The 19087-nt window shown below is 34.9% G+C and overlaps 1 protein-coding gene across 1 annotated transcript in view; it reads left to right on the top strand.

Moving 5' to 3' along the window:
* Positions 1 to 950: 950 nt before the first annotated feature.
* LOC145293775 (LHFPL tetraspan subfamily member 3 protein-like) overlaps positions 951 to 19087 on the top strand; it is a 63981-nt gene continuing 45844 nt past the window's right edge. Inside the window, exon 1 of the mRNA XM_080140291.1 lies at positions 951 to 1143. The gene's annotated coding sequence lies outside the window, so the exon portion shown is untranslated. The remainder of the gene's footprint in view (positions 1144 to 19087) is intronic.

The raw sequence follows: 19087 nt of genomic DNA, 5'->3' as shown, positions 1-19087 counted from the left end.
GTTATAGCCTGTGACAAGAAACACCTGTGTTGAATTAAAAAAAAAAGTAGTCTCTGATAGTGAATTAATTACTTAAGGGGTGACTTGTTTGTACTTTGCCGCTTTTTTATTTCCCTAGGCGGCCATTTTTTTTTCTATCTCTTTTTTTTTTCGTTTTTATTCTTTTGATTATTTTATATAATTTTTAGTGACACAGAAAACTTTGTTTTTCACTTTCCCCTTTCTTTCGCTTTCTTTTTTCCTGCCCTTTTTGTTTCTTGTATTTTTGTTTCTTCTTTTTTTTTTTAAATCCTTTTCATTACTCTCTCTCTCTCCCTCTCTCCATTTTTAGCCTTTCTTTTTCTTTTTTCATTTTCCATTTGTTCCTCTGATTTTCTTGTTTTTCTTTTTTTCTCTTTTTTTTTTTTTAAATTTCTTTCTTCATTTTTTTGTTTCGTTTTCTTCAATCACAACCCTGTTTCTTTTTTTCTTATTTTCTTTCTTCTTTTTCAGAATTCTCTCGTTTTATCCTAACCATTTTCATTCTTTTCTTTTGTATTTTTTCTTTTTTTTCTTTTTGCTTTCGATTTTCCTTCGTCTATCACCTTCTCTTTGTACTTTTCTTTCTCTTCAAATGGCTAGTTTCTTATTTACCTTTCCATCTTTCTTTATTTCCTTTATTTCTTCATTTACTTCTTCTTTCTTTACTTCTTCCTTCATATAAACCCCAATTCTTCTACCTCCCCCCCCCACACATCTACACCTAACTTTACCACCCCCATCGCTGTCACACCCACCCGGTCCAAACAATTCAACTCACCAGCTTCGGAAACCCTGTTCAACAGGTTTATCCACCTTCATTCGACTCAAGTTATATATATATACATCACCCACCAGTTAATCAAAACTCCAACATCTCCCCACCCTCTTTATGTCAATACATCCATTTTTTTACCCCCACTCCTCTCTCTACACAATCTTCTCCTCTCTCTTTCTCTTCGCTCGGATCGGAGTGTTTTTGGGTGTCGGCACTCGGTTTAAGATGAACCCGAGCCTCACATTTTATCGATAACTAAAAGTGAGCAATTTAATATATTCAAAAACATTTCGAAAAATATACGTCTACTAGTTTTTAAAAATACTTAAAGGACCTATAACGATAAGGTAAGCGGACGTTTATCGTCTTTTTGTTTTATTGATACCTTCGTCTTTTTTCCCCATCTTAAAATATGTAGGTATTTTTAGACACATAACAATATCGATCCGAATCGCCATTAGTTGTGTGTCGGATTTTTCTTCATAAGTGAAGAACAAATCATGGAATCCGCAGGGAGACAGAGGTATTGAAAAAAAAACATCAACAACAACAAAAGAAATTATTTAGTGATTCTCGAGTTGTTAAACCGGACAATCACTAATTATCATCGAAAATGAAATAAACATGTTAGGTCAAAAAAGATACCACACCAAAATTACGCAAATTAATCGAGTATTTTCATTAAAAAAAAAAAATTATCTGTGAAATCTCCCGTCGGCCATTCTTAGACTTATTAAAGCCAAAGGATATAACTCGAACTAAATTACGCAAATTAATCGAGTATTTTCATTAAAAAGAAAAAAAAAATTATTATCGGTGAACTCTCCCGTCGGCCATTCTTAGACTTATTAAAGCCAAAGGATATAACTCGAACTTTCATTCAAGCAAGAAGTGACTACCAAATTGGCATTTTCAAGTTCAATGAGAACAAATTGTGCTAACCTAATCTAATTGGATTCTGTCAAACTTCCACTATCATCACGGTGTTGTCTCACCGCCCACCTTCCACTCATTAACCCTTATCCTCGAGTTATCTTTGGACTTTGATAAGTGGTGCCTCTTAGTAAAAAAAAAGAAAAGAAAAGAAACGGGTTAACAAAGCCCTCTCCACGTCCCCATGTTAAGAACGTCTCGCGAATTTGTGAGAGAATGATAGAATTTGATTTTTAAAACCAAAATATTCGATGGATTTGCGTAGATTTTTAGTGTACAGACGTTTTTTTTTTAAACACAAAAAGTTAATTAGATAATTAAGTTTTTGTGTAATAATAATTTTTAAACATTGGAGTGGAACTGAAGAAGCACCAATTATTTTCTTATTTTTTCAAAGTAACTTTTTATTTACTGTTTCTACTTAATTTGGTTGTATCCTTTTTAGTGCATATAAAGATTTATGAATTTAGGTTCTTATGAGTTGAAAAATCCTCGTAATAACACTATTTTGTGCCTGTGTCTTTTTTTTGATCGGGGTTATATTTACTTCTAAAAAATAATATTTGTTGTCATTCAATATCATTATTGTATTTATTTGCTTCCCCACCAAAGCAAATTAGGCACAAGGCCGTTTTTAATGTGGGGTAAAAACCAGCTCCCCTAAAAGTAGGCAAAAAAGGGGCACTCTGGTTACCAAAAATAATAATTGTCCCAGTATAGGGAGTTTCCTCTCCATTGACTGGTACAAATTATCTTAAGTGCAGCATCTGCAGAACAGATACTACATTTGAGGTATTTATTTGCTCCCCCACTAAGCAAATTAAGCACAATGCCGATTTTTAAAGTGAGGAGTGAAGGGGAAATGGGGACCAACTCCCCGGGGAGTAGGGGAGCTGGATAGCGACAATTGGTATGAAGGGTTGCCCTACATCGACCAAGGTCTTATATGTGGGGTTGCCCCCACATATGGACTTTGCTTGCAGTATCTGCCGGAATAGATACTACACTTTGATCTTGGCCCGAAGGCCAAGAACAACAGAAAAAAGGCAAGCTTCTTTTCTACTGCTAAAATATATGAGAACAACATTTTGAGCCCGTGTAAAAATCTGTCTTCGTCAGGTCAATATTTACTGCTAAAATATATGAGGACAACATTTTGAGCACGTAACTAAATATAATAGATGGTATATTTTCTTCAAAAGCTGATCTGTTTGTTTCTCACTTACTGCTTAATAGAATCCTGAATGGTAGAAAATATTTAAAAAAAAAGTTTCTTTCCGTTTACAGAAAAGAAACATCAACAGCCATCTTGGGATGTTTCATTTCTGCATTTTTGTTTTAGAAAAAGGTGAGTTTTTTCCCGAAATATCAAAATATTTTTTCACTATTTCGGCTGCTAGCCATAAAGAAAAAGTGAAAGATTTACCGCAGCAATAAGTGAAAGATTTACCGAAAAAAAACAAGTTTTTGAAGAAATATATCTTCAGTTTTTGTTTTTGTTAATCTCTCGTCTTCCATTTTATTTTTATTTTTATTTTTTTTTGCAGTACAAACAAACTTATTCAATACATTTATGCTTATATGCTTATATTCTTATATGCTTATATTCTTATATGCTTATATTCTTATATGCTTATATTCTAGCAGTGCTTTAAGCAAACTGCCGTACTCTTTTATATTATATTTTCAGTATTTGATAGTGCCCAATACGTGGGTAAAACTTGTTTGTCTGTGAGTTCCTTCCCTATAGACTCGAAAACAGATATAAGAGAGATTTTATCTGGTCACAAATCAGAACCTGTGTTAATGCACAGTGTAACACGGATATAATAACCCCGGATATATTTGTAAGCCAGATATAATGGAGATGTAGGCTCAAAAGAAGAAGTATCTTATATCCGGGTTGCACACACACACACACACACACACACACACACACACACACACACACACACACACACACACACACGCACACACACACACACACATATATTTCATTATTTTTTGAGGGGGATACAAAACCTTATTATAGCTATGAAAAAGGGAAGACCGAGTATTTTTGTATTCATGATAAAAAGGAGGAGGAAGGGAAAACATTTAATGAAGATTAATAATAAAAAAAAATAAATTAGATAATGAGATAGAGTCAGCCGACCAGGTTTCGCCCTCACTTTTCAAAAGCAAAATCGAGTTTTTTTTTTTTTAAATTTATTTTATTATTATAGGGAAACGAATTTAAACGTGGGGAGCGACTAAAATAAAATCAAATTATGGGGGGGGGAGAGGAAAATCTATCGTTATGATAATTGTACAATGGGCCAAATAACGTCCAAACACAAAAGACAATATTTCTGCTTACAGAGAGAAGGTCTCTTTAACCGGACGTGAATAGTCTCCAAGATCTTCAAATGAAATAACGAGTGAGCGTGACTCAGGATAGAAAATGAGTCACTGCTGAAAATCATTGCACATCGCGGTTTGTAAGCAACTGGTCCGTTATAGCGGAACCATACGTATTGCTCAAAATGTTCGTTGGTTGATAGATTCCATTCCAGATTTTACTAGGTACATGTTGTTGGACGCGACCATCTAACCTAAGGGTTGTTCTGCCCACGTAGTTGGCACTGCAACTACATTTAAATTGATAAATAACATTATTCATATGATGAGGGGGGGCAGAACATCCTTTTGAGAGGATGGAAATAATGGTTTTGTCGCAAACACCACACGTACATTGGATGCAAAATAGCAATGTTCTACAACTGAGCTAATTTGTTTGGCGAATTTTCACTTATTATCCCTAACCAAGGTAAACGAATGTAAATTGGACATTTAGCCGCCATCTTAGATTTTATTTGAGAAAAATTATTTATTTTCCTTTTTATGACGGAGTTAATCACATCAAGAGGGTACCAATTATTGGACAAAGTATTAGTAATCATTTTTAGTTCTTCATCCAATTTAAATTGTGAAAAAATCATGAGGGCACGATGTGTTAAGGTCGAAATGAAATTGTACTTTCGTATACAGCCCAGTAAACGTTGGTTTACGGTGTCAGATAATTTAATGGAGTTTTCGTTATCAATACATCAAGGAAGACTTAATTAGAATTGCTTTCACCCTCATAAGTATAATAAGTACTTTAATACGGGATGCATTGAGTAAAGTGAAACATTTTTTTGCCTCTGATTACTGAATAGGCAAAATGTATCATCTACATATCAAAAATAGACTAGCGGTTTTATAGGTCCAGATAACCATTGTTTTTAATAGAAACCCACAAATATATTCGCCATTATTGGTCCAAGGACCGAACCCATTGCCACGCCATCTATTTGCCGATACATTATATCGTTGAAACTGAATTCAACCGACGCTGTGGCAAATTTCATTAATTCAATAAATATATTTTCAAGAATGGAAGGAGGTGATATCTGACTACGGTATAAAAAATCAGTACAGATATCTATTGTCTCCAAAATAGGAACACAAGTGAATAAGTTCCTAATATCTTAAGAGCACATGAATTTATTGGCAACTTTATAATTTTGCATAAAATTAGCAAACTCAAATGAAACTTTTAAGCAGTAGTTGCTATAATAATTCGCTACTGGCTGTAAAATGTTGAAGATTCATTTTGCAACCTTGTGTTGTGCAGATCCTACCATAGAAAGAATAGGGCTTAAAGGAATATCCGTTTTATGGGTTTTAGGTAAGCCATACAGCCTAGGGCAGATAGAGCTTGAGAGTCTGATCTCATTAGCTATGTCAGAAGGGAGTACACCACTTTTCGCCCACTTTACTAATTTCTTCTGAAATTTAGATTCTAAGGAAGAAGTGGAATCATTAGTATTAACTGGGCCTAATTTTATAAATTTTTCAGTGTCATCAAGAATCACCGACATTTTATCAACATAATCATGATGATTTAGTACCACCACTCCCGAACCCTTATCCGGTCTAGTTATAACTAGAGGTTTATTATTTCGCAGAGTCTTAATGACTGCAAAGTGTTCTTTGCGCCATTTAAACTCTGAATGGGATACTGGTATTCTCGCATAGCTATGAGTAAGGTCATTTAATCTTGCTTTTAGGTCCCTTGCCTTGGTTTCAGAGACAGGTTGAAGCCTCACTGCCTGAGCATTAAGTATTTCGAATTCCGAAAATACTCCTTCTCGTTTAATACCAGAAGGTGGAACACAAAATTCTAAACCGTGATGCAGTCCTAACAACTCAGCAGGAGACAGTTTCTGCGAGGACAAATTAAGGACATTTTTACCTGTATTTGAATTTGTTGACAAACCAAACCTTTTATAAATTAAATGTTGCAATTTGTTATTAAATGGAAGCGTAAGATTTTTACGACCCCGCGGCGCTTGTAATATTATAACAGTTTATCACCGCACGAAAGAACACTCACTGTCTTCCTCCATAACATAATTGGGTATAATTTGTTCTAAATGTTTCTAGATTAAATGCTAATTTATCCAAAATATTTTGAGTAAATGCATTCTCTATTTTATGTCCTAGATGTAATTTTGATTTTTATTTTGAATAAAATAAACGAAGGAGATACATTATTTCTAACGCAAGACTGTAGAAACAAGGTTTTCTTTACTTTTTACCAGGAGAATAGTTTAATTCTTCGGACTACTGTTCTCATCTTGAGTGTCATTTTCACAACATTTCGGTCGATGTAAATCCCGACCCTTTCAGGAGTATTTTAGAACCCTTATGTAGTCATTGCTGACGGAACGAGAACATGCTACCCCCGCGAAATAAATAAAGGGTTCCATTCGAAATTCCGTCCAAGTTTCTGAATTTGGCAGAGACAATCCCGAGTTTGACATGGAGAAGGTCGGGTTTTACATCGACCGAAATGTTGTGACAATGAAACTCAAGACGAGAACAGTAGTCGGATGAACCAAAATAATACGAATAAACAAGTCGTAAATAGAACTTGCAATCGTGCGAGTTTGCAACGCACGTGTGAAAGTCATTTTTAGAAATAACTCGTCCGAAACAGTCTGACAATATATATAAAAAAAGATTCTCCGCATTTGTAAAATTTGGTAATTAACAAACACGTTTAAAACGATTTCAGCATTTTTTAAAAATTGGAATACTTTGAGATGAGTAATTTATATATTTATTTGCGAATTCATCTTCATATATTATTGTTGTTTCACCACGTTTCGGCCAACTAATCCTCTGGCCTTCTTCAAGTGGTCAACAAGACAGAAATACTGAGTCTCTTAACTGTATCCGCAGTAATTACAGCCTTCTATAGTTTTTGTCTCACCACGTTTTCGCCAATTAATCCTCTGGCCGGCTTTGGGTAGGATTGAAACTGCTATCTTCAGGTAATGCTCACCTGGAACCGTAGAGATTCAACGCCTCTATCCACTGCGCCAGAAGAATAGTTGGCCGAAACATGGTGAAGAAGCAACAACAACAACAACAACAACAACAACAACAACAACAACAACAACAACAACAACAACGAAGATAGGGACAACAGTCCGCAAATAAATAGATAAAAATGATTTCAGCTTTGTTTACCCACAAACACATCACAGAAGTTAAAAACAAACAAAAAATTCAATATCTTTGTAGCAGTTATATTTTGATAAACTATTTTTGTCCATGTATTCCTACGCGGAATAATTGATCTACTGTCAAATGAAAACATTTTACGTGAGATGTACTTCCGCTGAACCATTTACACGTTTTCCCAGCTTTCTAATCTGAAATTCATGATCGCTTCAATTATTTACATATTTTTTTTTACTTGGGAGTCACCAATTATCAAGGCCCGAAGGCCACTCGAGGATAAGGGTTAATGAATGTAAGGTGGTAGTGTAGTAATCGTGAATGGTGTAAATTGGGTAGAATGTGATTATTTATGGGGAAGATTACACAAGAATTTGTTTACATTAGATTTGAAGGCTACGATGTTGTATTCAGCCGGGACGCAAGCTAGCAGAACAGCCATGGAAAAGAAGCTTTGTTCATGGAAACTGCGTCTAGATTTAGGCACAGATATAGAGTGGGGGAAATCATCTATAGTGGTTGTAGATAGTCAAGTGTTTTTGTGAAAGTTTGTCAAGGAAGGGCCATAGATTGGAGTTCAGTCGAGCACTTGCCAGGAAACTTGCAATAGAACAGAAACAGGCTCGCGACGTCTTTTCTGTGGGAAAGAGATTGCGGGGAAGAGAAAAGGGCATCACCTACTAGGTTTCGAAGCCGGTTTTGTACTCTATCAAGGTAGGATAGGGAACGCTGAGCAGTTCCTGCTCAGATATGGCAACAGTACTTCATTTTAGGACGTATCCGTTTCTTATACAGATAGAGGATTGCGTTGGTAGTAAGATACCTACTGAAGCGGCAGAATGATCCAACCATTTTTCGGACATCATATTTGATGTATGTGTTGTATTTCAGACTGAGAGTGAAAATCAGTCACAGAATCTTTCCAAGACATTGAGCTTAAACAAGACGAAGGCCATTCATTTTAATTGTGGAATAAACGAGAGTCAGAGTGACTTGTTGAATTTTATGCTTTATTTAATTAACGGTTGTCAATTGTCGTTTAGTGCAATCTGATTGGCTAAGCGTTTCAATATCTGCCGGCGGTTTACACGGAAGATGCTGACGTAACGCCAGCTTCAATACTAGTTGTAAACTGCAGAAGTACCCCCCCCCAAAAAAAATCAAATTAGATCTTAAATATTTTTACTTTGTTACTACAACTACTTCTGACTCATGCCATCTTCAACTACCTGATAGATCTAGAAATATCTTCAACTACCTGATAGATCTAGAAACATCTTCAACTACCTGATAGATCTAGAAATATCTTCAACTACCTGATACATCTAGAAATATCTTCAACTACCTGATAGATCTAGAAACATCTTCAACTACCTGATAGATCTAGAAATATCTTCAACTACCCGATAGATCTAGAAATATCTTCAACTACCTGATAGATCTAGAAACATTCGAGAACATACATTGTCACGATATCTTTGTAGTTTACCTCTTTTTCTGCAACCGTCCATCATTCCTTCTAGACATACTTGCCTTTTTAATTTTTGTTGTATTTTGTTGTGTTCCTACATATAATATTTATAGCTCGTTAAATTCTCTTACATAACACAACCGTACTCGCCACGTAGCAGTCAATCACGTGACACATCTTGTTAATAAATTATTTACTATTTCTCTATTGTTCATTAATTGTTCTTGGGGTTGTAGCTGTTTGTTATTTAGTCTGTTTCATAAAACAGAATTGCTTCTTGTTGCTTAATTTCTTCCATGTTCCCCATTAAGGCACATCGACAATCGGAGGTCTATAAAAGTGTTCTTACATGAGAAAGGCGTCTATGGTATTTGAACTGAATGTGGTGTCCATTACAATAAAATCGAATGCCCCTTTTGTTTCGTTAGCGTGTTTGTTCCATGAGTCGTCTGCGTCTGTTCTCTGCTCCTCAGCTCTGGAAGCAAACCTTTCTCAACACAAATGATAGATGCAAGTCTTTATGCTTTTTTTTGACAAATAAGTCTTTATTCAACCACAGATGTTACCACGTCGAACCTGCGTCGCCAATTCGATACTTTAAGGAAGAGGAGCTCTTTATCTTGCTATGATCTCAATCTCCATGTGGTTCTTCTCCAGAGACTAGTTTTCCGACCCACTGGTTTTGCCACCCAAAATCAGACTCCCAATCTCGTAATAATCGCATCTCACGGACGATTCTGTGACGCTGCAATACAACATCACCCGATGTCAACGTGTGCTGTGCCCTAATCGAAGCATCATTCTATTTTGTTGTGACTCATTAGATAAACCAGCAACCTTCAGCCCGCTCACAACAGGCCCATTTAAACTTAAGAGTTTCTAATTTAAATCAATGACCCCGAATCTCAATTCTATACATCGCACTGGCTACAACTGCCAATATGTCTACATATGACCATTATCTAACACCTTGACGCCATGAGAAGAAGCTAAACAAACCTGGATTTCGCACGAAGATCAGTTTTACATCTTAAATTGCAATAAAGAGACACATCGAATAATCGTTTAGAATGACATCTGAGAAGAATTTGGAAGGCTGTATACATATGCAAGCGAAACCATCGATAAACATTCAAGTTTATATACGTTTAAAATGAGATTATAATTTTTATTTTAGGGCAAGAAAAACACAGTTAATCAACGGTTTAAGTACATAGTAGAACCCCAGGGTACGGAGGCCCCAGGATACGTTTTTTTCAGGTTACGATGTGGAATACGACGTTTTTCCGGCCCCTGGTTGCGATATCTGTCCCGCCTTATGGTATTATTTATAATGTTATTTGATTATATAACTGTATATTATATACTGTAATGTATTTTGTTACTAATTTTTAATGCTATATTCTGGGATTCTACTGTATCTAAATTCTGATGTCAGCAGTCTTTATGTTACAATTGAACTATTTTTTTCTTTGGATTGAGGACATCAACAAAAGCAGTTTGAGAAAGGATTTCAACCCAACCAAATCTGCGGTGCACCCGTTTCAATTCACGCGCGTCACAGAACCTTTTCTTTATCTGCGATGTCATACTTTTTCATAACTTCTTTCTTTCGTTGAAGTGTGAAATCAAAATTTAGCCATTTTTAATTGACTTATGGCTAAAGATCTCATTTGTACATCTTCAATGATTTGGCATTCAGGCGAATGCTTTCAATCGTAATCGTGTCCCTTTTTCGTTCTCATATTATCACGGATGATTCTGCTCTGATGAGAAATCGATTCTAAAAATATTGATCTTTCTTTCTTATCAAATTTCTCTTGGAGTTTATATATTGGATCCATTGCTCTTTTTGCTTTCTATCGTTCTAAACATTTTCTCTGATGGTATTCTTTATCTCTATAAATCTAGTATCAGACCATGTATTGAGTACTGGTGTCATATTTGAGCTGGGAATCTCTATCACAGCTTTTTCAAGTTTTTGATAAAGTGCAGAAACGTATCTGTAATTTTATGGATCCTATTCGTTTTCTTTTTTCTTTGCAATCTCTTTCTCACAGACAATATTGTTAATCTCATCCTTTCCTGTCAATAATAGTATGGTATGTGTTCTTCAGAATTGTCTTGTGTATTCTCTACTTCCTTTGTTTCAGCTTGTTTGATTCGTTGGTCTAGTGGTCTCCATCAGTTCACTATTGTGATACCTCACTGTCATACAGTTCCTATTCCAGTAGCTTCTTTCTTAGAACCGCATGCTTGTGGAACCCTATTCCGTGTTGACTGTTTTCTCCTTTCTATAATATTTGTCTTTTCAAAACTAATGTCAATAGGCATTTCCTGTCTAATCATCTTTCGCCCTTGTTAGCTCCTTACATCATGTGACTTCATGCCTTGTCTGGAGCGATTTCCATAAATATATCTTACATGACCGCATGGTGAATAACTGTTGTTTACCAATATTTTATATTGGATTTGGTCTTTAGATGGCTCCGAAAATAACGAGGTCTATTGTGGCGCAACCATATCACAGTTACAAGTGATAATTAACTTTCACAATAAAAACTAACCTTAACTAATGCTGAGGGTGGGGGTGCTCACCCTCCTCTCATTTACGGAGAGACAAAAATACGTGCTCACCTCATGGCTGTCCGGACAAAAAGAGATCGAGGAAAGAAAGGAGATTGTTGGATTGCATTCTGGTTGCTTATGTATCGTTCTTCCTACTGCCAAATTACCTCCTGGCCATGCTGGGGGTGGGGTGGGGGACAACCACCACAACCGGGGTACTATGATATAGTGCCACAAAAGTATCGCATCAGTAACCAGTGTTGCCAAAATTGCTTGTAAAATTCGCAAGTACAATTATTTCAACAGTCGTAGCTTTGAAGTAATCGTTTGATGCTTCACTTATTTATCCTTTAGTCCTCTCATTCGATGGGAAATGTTTCTGACAAAGGAGGAAATATTGCTGTTTTCTAGGTCGAAATCTATCCACACTTATTGAATAGTTAAAAAAAATATTATTAGTTCCTTGTATCAAGTGACTTCGTGCCTTATCTGGAGCGATGTCTATAAAAAATGTCGCCGCTTTCAGGTCCTGGTTCAAAATAAGTCGATGCGATTACCATTTAGGACCGCCAAGTGATGTATGTGCTCTCCGCTTATCTCGGCATTGTTTCCAGTCGTCCTGGACTTCTCGATGCCACTAGACTCAAACAGTGCCGATTCAGGAAAGGCGTGGTTGGAGATTGCGCAACCCTAACCTCACAATTACACACGAAGCGGCCCTATATATGGTTATCCTTTGTCTTTCAAGACTGAACGGAGGCATCGATATTATTATTATTATTATTATTATTATTATCATTATTATTATTAATAATAACAACAACAACAACAACAACAACAACAACAACAACTGTAGTTTGTACCTCCCAGTCAGGATGTTAGACACAAGCTCCAGTGTTGGTTTGATGAAAACGTTTGTGTAGAAGGAGCTGGTATCGAACCAGATTTTCAGTCCGTATCTTTAACCACGTAGCGACCGTCGTCCCTCAGATTACACACACACACACACACACACACACACACACACACACACACACACACACACACACACACACACACACACACACAGATAGATAGATAGATAGATAGATAGATAGATAGAAAGAGCATTAGTTCACGTATCCCTAAGCATGATGAACATTAAATTCATTGACAATCAAATTACATGACGTTTTTTGGGGTGGTGGATAGATGGCCTTCTTCTCTTTCCTACAGCCTCTTTATCACAGAAGAGAGGTTACTAGTCTTTGTCTATGCTATAGTTATTTTCATACTAGGTGCTCGACTGAGCTCCATTCTCTGGTTGCTACCCTGTAAAGCATTCACAACAAAGCCACATCTAACCATTATAAATAATTTTCATTTCTTCCTCTGTGTACCTGGAACTACACAGAACTTTCACGAGCAAAGTTTCCTTCCACAAACTACTAGAATACCATGGGTCTGCTTTCTAGCTGACTACAACATGATAGGTTTCCTGTCCAAATTCTTGTCAAGCTGTCTTGTTATATAATAAGCTTCTATCCAGTTTCAACAATCGTCTTCGATCCTGAAGGTGATGTCTTATTGCACACTTGACTTACTCATTAACCCTTTATCCTCGAATGGCGTTTGGGCCTTGATAAGCGGTGACTCTTGAGAACCAAAACATATTTGTTTTTTAACGTCATATACAGATACGTTCTTGAGATTAAAGATAGAGATAGATAGACAGATTGATTGATTGATTGATTGATAGGTAGAGACAGAGAAGGGGAGGATGACATATCCCCATGACAGTCGTTATTATAATGTCATCTGACAATAACATCTTTCAACCCTTTTCTCTTAATCCTGCTTCGTCACAAACATCATTCCATTTTCTGACGTCACATGTGTGACGTGATAATTAATCATCTGGAAATCAATTTTCTACATATTTGACTTTTCCAAAAAACACCCAACATCATAATCAGTTTACACCATTCGGTATTTTACAGTTTAATATTTAGCGCTGTGTAAGTAATGTTCATTTTCAAAATGTTATTTTCTCAAGAAGAACGACTTTGTAATTCATATAAACAATTTCATATTTTGCGTTAGAGATGCGAAATTACTTTCGGAATATACACATCGCATTTGACTTGCTGTAATTAAGAATTCGTGCAACGTTAGTGGCTATCGTTGTCTCCTGAGAGACAAAAAAAAAAGGCAACTACTACAACACAAAACACAACAAATAAATAAACAAAATAACAAAAAAATAAACAAAAAGCAAAACAAAAGACAATAATGAAAACGAATTTATCGATATTTTAGGAGTTTTAGTTTGTCTATGTTTTCCCTACAAAAGGCGAAAAGTGTAAACGTCGAATTGTAATCAGCCGATCAGGTTTGCGTGGTGCAAGTCCCGACACGCATTGCACATTATGACATATATATATATATATATATATATATATATATATATATATATATATATATATATATATATATATGTGTGTGTGTGTGTGTGCGTGTATGTGTGTGTAAGTATGCATGTGTGTGTATATATATGTGTATATATATGTATGCATATATATGTGTACATATATGTGTGTATATATATGTGTGTATACATATATATATGCATATATATATATACATATATATATATATATATATATATATATATAGTTATAGCTCGTTGACAACTGAGTAGCACAGAGAATATACATATATATATATATATATATATATATATATATATATATATATATATATATATATATATGTATGCGTGTGTCTGTGTGTGTGTGTCTGTGTGTGTGTATATGTCTCTGTGTGTGTATATATATAAATAAATATATTATAAATATAGTATATATATATATATATGTGTGTGTGTGTGTGTGTGTGTGTATGAATAAAAAATCAATACGAAAAATATATGAATGTTTATATCTTTTCTGTATTTATTTCCTGTGTGTTGACGTGTAGGAATACAAAAAGTCTTTTGAAAAAAAAAACAAGAATGTTTTCCTTAAAAAAAAACAAGAATGTTTCCATAATTTTCGACCGATCCTTCGATTTTCCTCAGTGTGTCCCCCAAAACCTCTGGCCTTGATGGAGGGGAGACTAAAACTCGCTGCTATGGTTTCAAATGATCTGAAATAACAGCAAGGGGAGACTTAATTCCAAATATTTCTCATATGTTATATGTCCTCTCTTTTGGAAATAGGGTACGATTATGAATATCTCCAGCATCAAATAATCTTTATACATGGTAAAATTTACTTTATGTATGAAAACAATTAACAGGAAAAAAAAAAGGTGAAAAAACAAACATTCAACAAATAACTATTATTAAACGCAATAAAATTTACTTTTCTACCTAACTGCTAATGTTTTTGTGCTTTTAAAGCTTTGAACGTGTTTATTTTTATTTGTATTTTTTATTTAACTGCTAGCTAAAATACCATCTGGTTACAGCCAAATTTCAACATAGCTGATTCCAGTTTCTGGAAATCACGGACGTCTTGACTGATTGCATTTTCCTCTTTTAGGGAAAGAAAACATGCATATATACAACAAATAATTTGAAAGGAGAAAAGACAAAAAAAAATGTTATAAGAATTTGAAGATTTTTAGAAATTAGAGTCAGCCATGTTGGAAATTGGCTGTAATCGAATCCTATTTTAAACAAAAAAATAAATTGAAATAAAGACGTGGCCAAAGACTTAAAACACAACACTACGCTAGTCGGTAGAAAAGTAAATTTTATTGCGTTTAGTAACAGTTATTTGTTGAATATTTGTTTTTATCACCTTTTTTCTGTAAACTATACAGTAGCGTCCAAAACTAAGGGACAAAATTTTAAAACCTAATATTTGTTAGAAATATCAACTGTGAAAAGCTGAAATTTTGACAACTGGTAGTCGTTATCACCCAGAATAACATACTAAAATTCGAATAATTTGCAAAGGATAGAAAAAGAATTATAACAATTATTTATTTATTTTCAAAATAGGAATGTCCAAAAGTAAGGGACAAAATTGAGAAACACAATGTAAACAGTATGCTATATTCAAATTTTTTGATTTCCTCTAAAGAATAATCTTACTTAGTGATTTGTAAATGTTGCGTCAGCCAGCACCATGGCGAAACGCCAAAAATCTTGATTACCCTGTGAGACAAGCTATTATGAAACTACACAAGGAAAAGCACACCATTAGAGAGAATTCGGAGAAAGTGAAACTTTACAGAGTGTTGTAGGCAGGGTTGTTAAATCCTACAATGATAATGGCAAAATAGTTAGTGCTTTTAAAACCGGGAGACCGCGCAAAACTTTGGCAAGAGAAGATCGAATAATTCAGCATATGTCATTAAAGGACCGTTTTAAGTCTTGCACAGAAATTAAAAGGGTTATGAATAGTACCTCATGTGTTAATGTGTCAAGACAGACTGTTTCTAGACGACCGCAAGAAATAGGGCTGTTTAATCGAACCCCAGGGAAGAAACCACTTGTTAGTTCGATGAACAAGAAGAAGAGATTACAGTTTACAAACAGGTATGTAATTTGGACATATAAAAAATGGGCAAAAGTATTTTTCAGAGACGAAAGCAAGTTTAATTTATTTGGAAATGATGGAAAAAACAATGTAAAGAGACCTATTGGTGAAAGATTAAGTGCAAAGTGTACTAAGAAAACTGTTAAATTTGGGGGCGGAAGTGTCATGGTATTTGGAATGTTTTCTAGTCAAAGTACAACCTCTCTTGTCCGATTACAAACTCGTGTAAACGCGCAGATCTATAAAAACATTGTTGTGCCAATCATGCAGAATTCAGGTTTCGATAGGGCTACCTTTATGCAAGATAATGCCCCATGTCACAAGGCAAAGGTGGTAATGAGTTACCTTAGCGAGCAAGATTTCGAAATTATGGATTGGCCACCGCAAAGTCCTGACTTAAATCCAATAGAAAATCTTTGGAAGACCTTAGGAGTGAAAGTTATGGAAAGAAATTCCACTAACATGGAGGATTTGTGGGTGAAGCTTCAAGAAGAATGGTCTAAAATTAGTATCGAGGATTGTCAAGAACTGATTCGTTCTTGCAGTCGAAGATGTGCAGCTGTCATTAAGAGCAAGGGCTCTTTTACTAAATATTGATTGTACATGTATTTTTATGTTTTTTTTTGGTTGTTTACATTGTTTTTCTCAATTTTGTCCCTTACTTTTGGATGTTCCTATTTTGAAAATAAATAAATAATTGTTATAATTCTTTTTCTATCCTTTGCAAATTATTCGAATCTTAGTATGTTATTATGGATGATAACGACTACCAGTTGTCAAAATTTCAGCTTTTCACAGTTGTTATTTCTAACAAATATTAGGTTTTAAAATTTTTCCCTTAGTTTTGGACGCTACTGTATTTTACAATCGTTAACATATTTACAAGTTTTCTGGCGCTTCAGCTAAGAGCAAAGTGTACTATCTGTTCGGATACTAAACTTTATCTTTTCGTCTCACCCCACAATCTCCTATTTTTGGAGGGGAGATCTTGATTTTCCCCACATTAAAAGCCGACATTTGTGTCTAACTCCGACCTTGCGGATGGGTGGATGATTACGTTCAAATAAATAGAAACTGACTAGCTAGCAGTCCGGCGTTACCCAGTCGTACAATACGCTTAAACATGATATTTTAATTTATACAGATTGCGTATGTATTATAGAATCAATTAGATCATTATATATTACGAGGAATAATTTGCTCGGTGGACTAATCGCAAAAAAAAAAAAAAAAAAAAAAAATGATAATGTCGTTCATCAAATTCTGTCTGTGTTTGTTTACAATATAATGTCAGCTGATATTTGGGCTTTACAATAAATGCTCTGGAAAATCACTTGTGATTAATGTTTAGTTTTCAAATATGCAAACGAAGAAATGATTTGTGGTGATTTTAAATGGTACCTCTATTTTTATCGTAAATTGAACTCATTAATAAGAAAATTTAAAATAAAATGGTGAGGTAACCCGGACTTTAACAGGGGGATCAGTCGATTTGTAGTCTAATGCGCTACCACAAAGCTACCTCACTAGATAATAAAAATCTGTTTTTTTTTTTAAAAGAAGAAATGGTTTGCGGAGATTTTATTTTCTCCCTTGGCCGGTGTAACATAAAATATTCTCTTGTAATAATTCTTTTTTATCTAGAAGAAATAAAAGCTATTTCTAAGATCAGATTTTTTCGATATTTATCGGATGAGTCTCTGTACAAAACATATCTAAGAACACTGCCAGACATATGAAATAGCTTTGTGTGAAATTTGCAAAAGATAGGCTCAGCCGTTTCGGAACCTATGAGGAAGCAATTCACAAACACACAAAGTGACTTTTATATAATAGTAGATAGATAGAGATACTTTTTTCTATGAGCATTTTGTTCTTAGAGATTACTCTTGCGTATAAAGATTTTCATCTTTATTTAGGTGAATCAGGGTTGAACGTTGTTTTCTTTGATTTGGGGCGCCATAAGTCAATAGGAGTGACAAAAGTTTTAAGACATTGCAATTCGAAGAGACATTCTTGCTTTCATCCAAGCAAGCAAACTCCGTTTGTTGACAAAAGGGACTAAACAGGTATTCTGACATCTGGGTTTGAACGACTGGAAAATATTTCAACGAGCCAATCCTAAATTCAAAACAGGGGTGGGTGGAAGGACATTACGCGAGGCCGGCTTGACAACTCAGACTCAAACCATGCATAGTTGCGTAGTCGTTATTACAAAAAAAAAACAAAAAAACAAAAACCCCCACAAAAAACGCATATATATATATATATATATATATATATATATATATATATATATATATATATATATATATATATATATATATATATAAATGTTTATATCTTTTCTGTATTTATTTCCTAGATTTTGACGTGTAGAAGTACAAAAAGTCTTTTGAATAAAAACAAACAAAAACAAACAAACAAAAAAACAAAAAAACAAAACGAAAATGTTTCTTTCGAAAGCATATGATTCAACCGATCTTTCGGTTTTCCTCAGTGTGAATGATGAAGTGTAGGGCGGGCAAGGTTAGCAGCAAGAGGGGAACGGGTTATAGCCAATAAGGTTAAGATCTATTTGAATATGACCCTTCCAACATCTTTTAACTTGCAATGGTCAGCAACTTGTGTAGCATCTATTCAAAACCAAGTCTTTCATAAAACTTTGAATTGGATACCCACGCATCCCACGAACACACTAGCATGTGTAAAGATACATGCAGGTACACCCGCATACTCCTACATATGCTTCTACATGTACCCATACACACACAGGATACGCACACGCACACGTTTATAGACATATACACCTGGAGACTGATAAACAGATGTAGACGATAAGCTTAGTGGAAACTCCCCACCAAAAGCTTGGACTCATGAATTTATTATGGTTCTAGGTACGAAACAGAGTGAAAGGACACGCTGCTTGTCTGGATTATTTACACGCGCGCGCACAAACACACACATATACGTACGTGTATGTTTTTTTCAACCGCTTACTGTAGATTCTAGTGTCCTTCATTAATTAATATATACACACATATAATGTTTAAAAAAATTAACGAAGAATATTCTTTTTTATGTTTATTTTTATTTACTTCATTTCTTTCTATTTTTGTTCAAACATATTAAAATATCAGTGTAAACTTCTTGGATTTCGGGCTGTTTGTATAACGTTTCTCTATCTGTCTGTGTGTCCATATGTCACTCCCTTTCTTCTCCCGCCAACATGCACAC

Source organism: Euprymna scolopes, chromosome 15 (assembly GCF_053919585.1).
Source record: "Euprymna scolopes isolate OS-2025 chromosome 15, ASM5391958v1, whole genome shotgun sequence".
NCBI lineage: Eukaryota > Metazoa > Mollusca > Cephalopoda > Sepiida > Sepiolidae > Euprymna > Euprymna scolopes.
Note: the sequence above shows the minus strand (reverse complement) of the source record. Positions and strands in the feature narration are given on the sequence as shown.